This window comes from Vulpes lagopus, chromosome X (genome assembly GCF_018345385.1).
Source record: "Vulpes lagopus strain Blue_001 chromosome X, ASM1834538v1, whole genome shotgun sequence".
Classification (NCBI taxonomy): domain Eukaryota; kingdom Metazoa; phylum Chordata; class Mammalia; order Carnivora; family Canidae; genus Vulpes; species Vulpes lagopus.
In genome coordinates, this window is record NC_054848.1 from 67,202,722 (window position 1) to 67,215,041 (window position 12,320).

General features: G+C 33.4%; 1 protein-coding gene across 1 annotated transcript in view; it reads left to right on the plus strand.

The window, feature by feature from the left end:
• DACH2 (dachshund family transcription factor 2) overlaps positions 1-12,320 on the plus strand; it is a 688,250-nt gene that overhangs the window by 441,343 nt on the left and 234,587 nt on the right. The gene's annotated exons all lie outside the window — the stretch shown is intronic.

A 12,320-nucleotide genomic window follows, 5' to 3' on the forward strand; every position in this document is an offset into this window, starting at 1 on the left:
ACAGCCAACAAGCACATGAGAAAATGCTCCACATCACTTGCTATCAGGGAAATACAAATCAAAATCACAATGAGATACCACCTCACACAAGTGAGAATGGTGAAAGTTAACAAGACAGGAAACAACAAATATTGGAGGAGATGTGGAGAAGGGGGAACCCTCTTGTACTGTTGGTGGGAATGCAAACTGGTACAGGCACTCTGGAAAAGGACAATCATCAAATGATTTCACTCATATGTGGAATATAAGAAACAGTGAAAGGAAAAAAAAAAAAAGAAACAGTGAAAGGGATTATAAAGGAAAGGTGGGGAACTGAGTGGGAAAAATTAGAGAGGGAGACAAACCATGAGAGACTCCCAACTCTGGGAAACAAAGGATTACGAAGGGGAGGTGGTGGGGGGGATGGGGTGATGGGCACTGAGGAGAGCACGTGATGGGATGATCACTGGGTGTTTGTTATATGTTGGCAAATTGAAATCCAATAAAAATATACCAAAAAGAAACAATTTCATCTATAATAGCAACAGAAAGTATTAAATATTTAGGAATATACTTAATGAAAGAGATAGTAAAATTACAAAATATTAGTGAAGAAAATTGAAGAGGAAACAGATAAATGGGAAAATATCTCATAGTCATAGATCGGAAAATATTGTTAAAAAGTCCATATTGCCCAATGTGATCTACAAAATCAATTTTGATTCTTATCAAAATTCCAATGGCATTTTTCATGAAAATAAAACAAGAAATTCTAAAATTTTTATATAACCACAAAATATCCAGAATATCCAAAGTATGGTTGAGAAAGAAGAAGAAAGCTAGTGACAGCACAGTGCTTGATTTTAAAATATAATATAAATCTTTCAGAATCAAAAAGTGTGGTACTGGCATAAAATCAGACCCATAGACCAATGGAGCATAAGAGCACAGAAATCAATCTATGTATTTACAATAAACTGACCTTTAGCAGAAGTTCTGCAAACACAAAATGGAAGAGGATAATCTCCAATAAATATGCTGGTAAATGAGTTATCCATATGAAAAATCATGAAGTTGAACCATTATTTCACATGATATACAAAAATCAACTCAAAATGGATGAAGACTAAAATGTAAGACCTGAAAAAAAATAAAACAACTAGAAGAAAATATAAGAAAAAAAGCTTCTTGACATTGATCTGGGCAATGACTTTTTTGGTTATGATACCAAAAACACAAGCAACAAAAATAAAAATAGACAAATGGGATTTCCTAAACCTCTAAATCTTCTATATAGCAGAGGAAATAATTAACAGAGTAAAAATGCAACCTATGGGATGGGAGAAAATATTTGTAAATTATATATCTAATAAGGGGCTAAAATTCAAAATATATAAGGAACTCAATTCAATAGCTAAAAGAAAACCCAAACAATCCAGTTGAAAAATGGGCAATGAACCTGAATAGCCATTTCTCAAATGAAGACATACAATCACCAACGGGTATTTTAAATGATGCCCTACTTCACTAATCATCACAGAAATGCAAATCAAAACCACAACATATCATCTCACACCTGTTAGAATTGCTATTATAAAAAAAAATGATAAGTATTGACAAGGTCGTGGAGAGAGGGAACTCCTACACATTGTTGGTAATGTAAATTGGTAAAACCATTGTGGGAAAGAGTATAGTGTTTGTTTAAAAAATTCAAAATAAAACTACCTTATGATCTAACAATGCCACTACTGGGTATGTGTCCAAAGAAAATGAAATCAAGACCTCAAAATGACATCTTCATTCCTGTGTACACTGTGGTATTGTTCATAATAGCTAAGGTGTGAAAGCATTTTAAATGTCTTTCTAAAGATGAATCCATAGAGAAAAATGTGATATATACTGGAATATTATTGAGCTATAAAAATGCAAGTCCTTCCATTTCCAATAAATGAACATGGAGGATGTCATACAAAGTGATAAAACTATAGGCAGAAAGGCAGGTACAACATGATCTTGCTCACATGTGGATTCCAAAATAGTGAACTCGTAGAAGCAGAAAATAGATGTTGGTCAAAGTATACAATGCTTCAGTTATGCAAGATAAAGTTTTTGAGATCTGATGTACAACAATGTGACTATAGTTAACAATACTGATTGTTAACTGTAATCAATACTGATTACAAAATTGAAATTTGCTAAGATCTTAAGTGTTTCACTACAAAACAAAGAAAATGGTAATTATGTGTGAGGTGACAGACATGTTCACTCACTTGATTATAAATTATTTCATGATTTCAAAATGTATATGTACATCAAATTATCAAATATTAAAGTATTACTAGATATATTTATTAATATGATAAATATATAATATTAAATATATATAATTGTATTTGTCAATTATAATTCAATAAATGTGAGAAAAGTCTGCATAAATGAAATCTCTACTCACTGAAAAATAATAAGCTACAGTTTCACAGGTGATCATTTCAAATGGAAATTCATATTAAGAATTTTGGTTCTGAAATTGTTTTTGATAATCCAAGGACTAGTGTGTCTTTGAAACTCTTTGGGTATCTGTCTCAGGATGTAAATTGGTGATGTTATTTAATTTGTTTGAGATCAAATGCTATGATTGATTTTTCCTTTTGATTTCCATGGTTATAAACTTTTGATTTACTTTAGTGTCTTCCAAGAAGTGAAGGAAGCAGGTATGTATCGACAAGGGAGATATCAATTAGCAGCATTTAGGATCCAATTAATGTTAATGGGCATGGTCTTCCTGAATTTTTGTGGTTCAAGTAGAAATGGAAAATCAGACATTCAAACCAAAGGTAAGCTAGATATTAGAGAATCACTAAGGCTCTATTCATGAGATAAGTACTGGATCCAATTAGGTCAAGAAAAATCAGCCAATGCAGTAATAATATTCAGTCAAGTAGGTTGTGAAGTATTATATAAGGAGAGCATATTGAATGTTTTATGTGATTTGTGTGGTGACCTAGATGCTGAGCATTAGATTATGATCTATGGTGGTTATCTTCAGCTTCAGTTGCACATAATTCCAGTGATGTCTTTGACGTGACTCGCAAATGATAGACATGTCATAAGAGTCCAGTATGTGAGTGAAATGAACAGTGTGGATAATGACCATTAATAAGACTCCCTATAAGAGATTATTCTTGAATATAATTCTTTACTAAATTCAGTTTTAATCCATAATGTATAACATTCCAATAATAAAAAGTCAATATGTTAATACAATGGGGAGAAAAGACAAAAATGACTGGCTTTCAAATGCTTACGATCTAGGAAAATAAATATAAAAATGAATTAATGTATAGTCAATGGAATGTATTAAAAGCCATGAGACATACAAAGTACTACGTGAAAATAGAGAAAAGGGAAATTCTTTATGAATAACAGATTCAGAAAGAAAATCCAAGAGTAGTGTGTGACATTAGAAGTGGTCTTTGAAGGATCTGAAAGTAGAAATGAGAAAAATGGATGGCCTTGAATGATGTAAGGAGATTTTACAATAAATTCCCCAGGGCAGTCATTTTCCAATAGTGGTTCTCAGAACTCTCAGCCTGTCTCTAGGAATTGGGTAAGAGTTGAGGATTTGGCTTGATGAAATATTATGTTTAATAACTGGAAATTTTGGATTAATTACATTCCTAGATTAACTATAAAGTACATGTTATTTACAATCTACTGGCAAGTATTTTTTAAAATTAAATTTTAGAGTACTAAGTGGTTTGAAATAATTAAGTGCCACACCTTCACACTACAGATGATGTATGGTCACACAGCTAGATAATGAAAGAGTGACACTGATCTTTCTGTTATAACATTATGCTCTAATGTTTGAATTGGTTTTACAGTATAATCTAAGATATATAATGGAATTTCTTTCATTATCATTGAGTCTCAATCAATAAGTGAGAGATGGAGATGCTGCTGATAAAGGAAACTGTCCTTAATTTGGCCCATCCAAAGTTCTATTTACAATGTAAATACTAGGTCTCAGGTCAGACTTGACCTGACCTCAGGATCTACTGTAGACATTACTATTTTGATTATATCTCTGAGGAGTTTTCTTTTTGATAATATATTCTTTCTCCTAAATTAAGTGTGTTATAGAAAAGAAATGTTTGAAGTTCTGAAATTGGATCCAATTAATCAAGCCTTAAACTATGCTAGACCTGCAAATAATGAAAATGATTGAAAATGATTTAGAACTTTCATTTTTTAAGTATGATCTTGGCTCTCAAATAAATCTGACTGAATCTTTCTTATTTTTCCCTAATGGGCAGCATCTGTTATTATAAGGTAAATTTTTAAACAAAAGTAAATAATCTCTCTTCCCATTTATCTGTATTCATGTGAATATTTTATTTTAGAAAGATTTTTGGCACTGAAGAACCATTTTCACAGTGACCCATATAACCAGAAGACTCAAAAAAGGGGGAAGTTTTTTTTTTCTTTTCTAATTTCAGAAGATCCTTCTGAAAGGATCAAATCAAAAACATGCTATTTTTTTAAATGCCATATTGTGGCAAGCTTGCTATCCAATTTCATCATTGATATTAGCTGCTAAATACCCAGAAAGCAAAGTATGGCAGCTGTAAAAATATTCAATATTCAATTAAAATGCTGTGTTGGTGTTATCTAGTTATTTTAATAAGTCATAATTTATTTTCTCTGCACATTTCTCATAACTTCTAATTCCAATCCTCCCATTGCCTGCTTGACTACAGCCATTTAATTGTGGAATTCTTGGCTTTTATTTATTTGTGGTAGGTTTTATCAAAATATGGAGTGAAATATCATCTTCGTCATACATAAATGTAACATTTTCCTAATGGGTACGAGATCAGTTATTGCATATTATGCTCTTCAAAACACAACTAGGTATTCACAGAAAACATATTCCAAGACCCAAGGTAATTTCCAAATCTATTGATGTATCTTGAAATAAGTAGGACAAAAAGCCTGTATTTAGTTGAGATGTTTGAATGTGAGTGAATAGGAATTTCCCTTCTGTGAATTCTTATATCTCCTGTTTGGTTAAAATTGGTATTTTTAGATGACTCTGTAAGAGAAGAAAAAGAAAAAGGAAGCAGTGATAATAGAATTATTAAGATGAGACATAAAAAGGAAAAACAAGCATAGGTGTTAGAAAAATCTTAGGCAAAAGCAGTAGTTTCTCTTCTGAAGACAGACCTATACTTTCTTTGATTTGAGATTTTGTTTAATAGCTTCTCTAATGGCTGCACCATGACTCTGCATCAAGATTTCAGCATGAATAAACAACCTGTTCGTGTTTCATTTAGCTCCAAATGAGAAATTCTGTCTTTTATTGTTTTAGGAAATTAGTCTGTGTATTATTGCTCCTGGAGCTTTATAATTAATCACTAAAGGTTATGGCTATGGAGAGTTGGTGGGAAATAGATGCCTGAATGATTATAATTGTAGCTGTCAAATCAGAAATATAGTTATACAGCAGCAGGTCATTTTTTTTCCATAACAAAGACGTTGAGTGTTGCCCATTTAGAAATAAATGGAAGTAGAAATAAGCAGAGTATTTTTCAATTACATTGCTTATTTCAGGAAGAACTGTGCACAGTGACTTCACTTCCTCTGGAAAATCCAAGATGATAATCATGTAAATCTTTATCCTCTGAGTCCCTGATTATTCTGAGTTTTTTTTAAAAGATTTTATTTATTTATTCATGAGAATACACAGAGAGGAGAGAGAGAGAGAGAGAGAGAGAGAGAGAGAGAGAGAGAGAGGCAGAGGGAGAAGCAGGCTCCATGCAGGGAGCCTGACGTGGGACTCGATCCCAGGTCTCCAGGATCACGCCCTGAGCTGTAGGCGACACTAAACCGCTGAGCCACCGGGGCTGCCCGATTATTCTGACTTTTGTGTTGGTTTAGGTTCTGAGCAGATGTTGAATACTTTACCTTTTAGAGAATATATTTTATAGTGGAAAGAATCAAAGTATATATGGTGGATTAACTTGCAAAGTTGAATTAGAAAATCCCGAAGTTACCTTCATTTTCTATGTTATCCAAACACCTCTTTAGATACAGAGCAAGATGGTTCTAGAAAGTCAAGTGAAGCATGTTTGTTATTAGATCCTGATACCAAGAACTGGTTTTAGATGGCTTTTCTCATAGAATTGTAAACTTTGGGTACTTTATCAATCTTACTTTGATGCCTATGGCCCAGTAAAAGGAATACAAGCCTTTGTTTTTTATTTGTTTGTTTTCCCATTATTTAAATTTAAATTCAATTAGCCAACATACATTACATCATTAGTTTCAGATGTAGAGTTCAATAATTCATCAGTTGCTTATAACACCCAGTGCTCATCACACCACTTGCTATCCTTAATGCCCATCATTCCCTTACCCAATCTCCCCATCCACCTTCTCTCAGCAACCCTCAGTTTGTTTTCTATTAGTTAAGAGTCTCTACACTCAACGTGGGTCTAGGACTCACAATCCCCAAGATTAAGAGTCACATGCTTTACTAAATAAGCTAGCCAGATGTCTCCAGAACCAATTGTATTTTTTAAAACCCTTCTAAAAACTTATTCCAGGAATAAGCAACTCTGACTAATGGAGGATTATTTATTATGTCTACTCTTAACTCAGGTAGTGGATTAAGAACTTGTTCTGTCAGTGTTAAGGCAGTCTGTATAAAAACACCTTCAAATTAAGCCTAATCATTATCTCTTTTTAACAATGAATAATTTGAAATGATGCGATCTTTTAGAACTTTTTTTTTTGGCAGGGTATAATCATACTTTGTCATTATTCTTAATACTTCTCTTTCCTCCTGCCCCCAACTAGACCATTAATTAGATCAAAGGGCAGAATTCCACCTCTGAGGAAGAATCTAGCCAGTGTTGGACCTACTGTCTTGATTCTTACATGTTATGCTCTTTAAGCATTTTTGTGTTTTTGTACATTAATTCTGAATATGTATTTCTGCTACAGTTTTGTTCTGTGATTTGAACAAGCCCTCTTCTATTTTTGTGCCTAAGTGACAATGAAGGAGTTTGAGATAATAATTATTGTTTTAGAATTCTAATCTTAATTTCCATGATACTTGATCATCTTTCTGGTTCCATTATCTGTATTGTTTTTATGTTATAGGTACTCTCCTGAATCCAGTGCTCTGAAATTCCATACCATGTATTTATTGTGTCTTCCATTTAGCAATGTCACTTCAGATTCTGAACCCATTGTCAGAAGTTTTATTCTAGTGTCACCTGATCAAAATGTCCTATGTTTGTGTTCAGGACACTGATAAAAATGTTGGACCACCCTTGGGATCTAGGAGATATTTTGTATCATTGCCCAAAACTGATACTAATTCATGAGTGACCACTCTTTGAGTGCTCCTCTCCTGCCTTCTGGGTACTCTCACTAGCCATGTGACCTGCCTGGGTTTTCACACATTATTGATGAGCCAATTGTTTAGACTGGTCACAAAATCTTGATAAAGTCAAAATAAATTACATCTATTGCTTCCCCTCTATCCTCAGGCTGTCATTCTGTCACAGAAGGAGATAGGATTCATCTGACAAGTCTTGATCTTTAGGAAGTTATGCTGGATATAACCCACCATACTATTCTCTTCCACATATTTGCAAATTGATTTGCAGTATCTTCTAGGAAACACAGGTTTTCCTTACAGATTAAAGACAAATGGGCAACAACATAAAACAAAAATCTAAGCAATAGCTCTTAAAATAGACCAAGAAAAATAGAATTTTAATTCCTTTTCTTGAAACCTTTGGGGATATTATTGGAAATGGGTTGTCATATATATGTTACTTGGGAGATTGTTTTCATAAATGGGGTTTACAATAGCTGAATATTGGTATATTTTATTTTTAAAAAGGTCATTTGTAAATGAATTGGAACTTGAAAAAAAATCAATAGTGATTTTCTTAGCTTACTACCATGCCAGATTTCAAAAGCTGATTTACAGGACATATCTGACTCTTAAGAGTATATGTGTATGTAAAAAATTAAAATAATAGTAATCATGTATTGTTATTTTATATTTTTATTTCCATTATAAAGGGTAGTTTATTTTTTAATTTAAATTCAATTTGCCAACATATAATTAGTTGCCAACATTATTAGTTTAAGAAGTCAGTTCTATTTAACACCCAGTGCTTATCATATCACATGCCCTCTTTAATGCTCATCAACTAGGTACCCTTTCCTCCCACCCACCTCCCCTTCAGCAACCCTCAGTTTGCTTTCTAGAGTTAAGAGTCTCTCAGGGTTTGTCTCCCTCTCTGATTTTTCCTCATTCAGTTTCCCTGCCTTCCTTTATGGTCCCTTACACTATTTTTTGTATTCCACATATGAGTGAAACCATACGACAATTGTTTTCCTCCAATTGACTTATTTCACTTAGCATAATACCCTCCAGTTCCATTCATGTCAACGTAAATGGTAGATATTCATGCTTTCTGATAGCTGAGTGATAGAAGATAGATAGATGATAGATAGATAGATGATAGATAGATAGATGATAGATAGATAGATAGATAGATAGATAGATAGATAGATAGATAGATGATAGATTTATATGGAATATATAAGCCTAATCATTATCTCTTTTTCACAAACTATTCTCTTAGTTTCAGGTGTAGAGTTCAATAATTAATCAGTTGCTTGTAACACCCAGTACTCATCATGCCACTTGCTATTCTTAATGACTATCACTCCATTTTATATATATATATATATATATATATATATATATACGTACATATATATAATATGTATTATATATAATATGTATTATATGTGTATATATATTATATGTATTATTGGAAATGGGTTGTTATATATATATATATATATATTCCATACAAATCTTAGGATTTGAGAGAAAGACAATTAACATTCCATTGTATATATGTACCACATCTTCTTTATCTATTGAAGGACATCTCAGCTCTTTCCAGTTTGGCTATTGTGGACATTACTGCTATGAACATTGGGGTGCAGGTGCCCTTATGTTTCATTGCATCTGTATTTTGGTGGTAAATATCCAGTAATGCAATTGCTGGGTCATAGAGTATCTCTATTTTTAACTTCTTGAAGAACCTCCATACTGTTTTCCAGAGTGGCTGTAGCATCTTGAATTCCCAACAAAAGTGGAAGAGGGCTCCCCTTTCTCTGCATCCTCACCAACATTTGTTGCTTCCTGTCTTGTTAGTTTTAGTCATTTTAACTGGTGTAACATAGTGTCACATTGTGGCTTTGATTTGTATTTCCCTGATGCTGAGTGATGTTGAGCATTTTTTCATGTGTTTGTTGGCCCTTTGTATGCCTTCTTTGGAGAAATGTCTTTTCATGTCTTCTGCCCATTTCTTGATTGGACTGTTTGTTTTTTGGGTGTTGAGTTTGATAAGTTATTTACCAATCTTGGATACTAGATATGTCAATTGCAATTTTAAAAAAGTGAGGGTCAATTTCTGGTTCTCTGTTCTATTGACCTATGTGTCTGTTTTTGTGCCAGTACCATGCTGTCTTGATGATCACAGCTTTGCAATACAGCTTGAAGTCAGGCATTGTGATGCACCCAGCTTTGGTTTTCTTTTGTTCAACATTCCTCTGGCTCTTCAGGGACTTTTCTAGTTCCATACAAATATTAAGATTATTTCCTCCTACTCTGCGACAAATATCTACGGTATTTTGATAGAGATTGCATTGAATGTATAGATTGCTCTGTGGGTAGCATAGATACTTTCAAACTATTTATTCATCCAATCCATGAGCATTAAATGTTTTTCCATCTCTTTGTGTCTTCCTCAATTTCTTCATAAGCAGAAAAAAACTGTAGTTTTTAGAGTACAGGTCCTTTATCTCTTTGATTAGGTTTATTCCTAGTTATCTTCTCTCTTTTTTTTAGTATAATTGTAAATGGGATTGATTCCTTAATTTCTCTTTCTTCAGTCTCATTGTTAGTGTACAGAAATGCCACTGATTTCTGTACATCAATTTTGTATCATGCCACATTGTTGAATTGCTGTATGAGTGCTAGCAATTTTGGATTGGAGTCTTTTGGATTTGCATGTGAAATATGTTGTCATCTGTGAAGAGTGAGAGTTTGACTTCTTTGCTAATTTGAATGCCTTTTATTTCTTTTTGTTTTCTAATTACTGAGGCTAGTACTTCTATTACTATTTTAAACAACAGTGTTGGGGGATCCCTGGGTGGCGCAGCGGTTTGGCACCTGCCTTTGGCCCAGGGCGCGATCCTGGAGACCCGGGATCGAATCCCACATCGGGCTCCCAGTGCATGGAGCCTGCTTCTCCCTCTGCCTGTGTCTCTGCCTCTCTCTCTCTCTCTCTCTCTCTGTGACTATCATAAATAAATAAAAATTAAAAAAAAAAAAAAAAAAAAAAACAACAGTGTTGAGAGTCAGAATCCTTGTTGCATTCCTAACCTTAGGGGAAAAACTCTCACGTTTTCCCCATTAAGAATGGTATTTGCTGTGGACTTTTCATAGACGGCTTTTATGATATTGAGGTATCTTTCCTCTATCTCAACACTTTGAAGAGTAAAGGATACTGTATTTTATTAAATGCTTTTTTCTGCTTCAGTTGACAGCATCATATGGTTCTCTTTTTTTTTCATTAATGTGATCCATCACGTTGATTGATTTGTGAATTTTTTTATAATAAATTTATTTTTTATTGGTGTTCAATTTGCCAACATACAGAATAACACCCAGTGCTCATCCCGTCAAGTACCCCCCTCATGTTGAACCCATTTTGCATAACAGGAATGAATCCCACTTGGTTGTGGTGAAAATCCTTTTAATGTACTGCTGGATCCCATTGGTTAGCAATTTGGTGAATATTTTGACAATTATGTTCATCAGGGATTTTGGTTTGCAATTCTTTTTGATGGGGTCTTTTTCTGGATTTGGGTCAAGGTAGTGCTGACCTCATAGAATGAGTTTGGAAGTTTTCATAAAGGGCAGTTTAATCTGCATAAAGTTTTAGAGCTGGGCACATGAAATATTCTTCCACATTTAATGAATCTTTACATTTAGTGAACATATTAGTGTAAGGGACATGGGAATAATCACTATTTTTTTCTAAACTGCAATTTTCTATTATTTTATGATACTTAGTGTCATTATTTCTGCAGTATGAATATTATCAGTGTATGCAATGACCTTTTGCATGAATTGAACTCAAGTTCAATAAATATTTGTGTCTTTATTAGAAAGTGAAAAAGGTTTTGAGCTTCCAAAGTGAAGGTTTTTTTGTCTTTAAAAATCAGCTTTTATTATACACAAATCTTTGAAATTAATCATTCAGAAAGATTCTATTATTTTGTGACTCAGATTAATGTTAGTGTATCAACTGCAAATATTCTTATGCACATTGGAACTAGAAAACAATTATATAACATTTCTTTGTCAAAATATAATTGACATATAACATTATATTAGCTTCAGCTGTATAGCATAATGATTTGACATTTGTATATGTTGTGAGATCACCACAAGAAATCTAGTTAACACCTGTCTTCATACATAGTTACAAACATTTTTTTCTTGTGATGAGAACATTTAAAATTTACTCAGTTCACAACTTTCAATATATTGTTATCAGCTATAAGTACCATGTTGCACATTACATCATCATGACTTATTTATTTATAATTGAAAGTTTGTACCTTTTTCACGTCTTCATTGATTTTGTCCATCACTTAAACCCTGCCTCTGGCAAACCCCAGTCTGTTTTCTGTATATATAAGCTTAGTTGTTTTGTTTTGGTTTTTAGATTCCACATAATGTGGGGATCCCTGGCTGGCTCAGTGGTTTAGCGCCTGCCTTTGGCCTAGGGCATGATCCTGGAGTCCCAGGATCAAGTCCTGCATCAGGCTCCCTGCATGGAGCCTGCTTCTCCCTCTGCCTGTGTCTCTGCCTCTCTCTCTCTCTCTCTCTCTCTCTCTCTCTTTCTCTCTGTCTCTCATGAATAAATAAAACCTTTTAAAAAAAGATTCCATATAACATGAAATAACACAGTATTTGTCTTTCTCTATCTGACTTATTTCACATAGCATAATGCCATCAGAGTCCATCCATGTTGTCACAAAGTGAATTTTTATGAGAGTTTTATTAAAGTACAATTCACATGTAACAAAATTTACTCTTTTAAAGTGTACAACTCAGTGGTATTATTATATTCATAGATTTGTGTAACTATCACCATTATATAATTCCAGAAATTTTTCATTACCTTAAAAAAAAAACCTGTAACCATTAGTTGTCACTCCCCAAT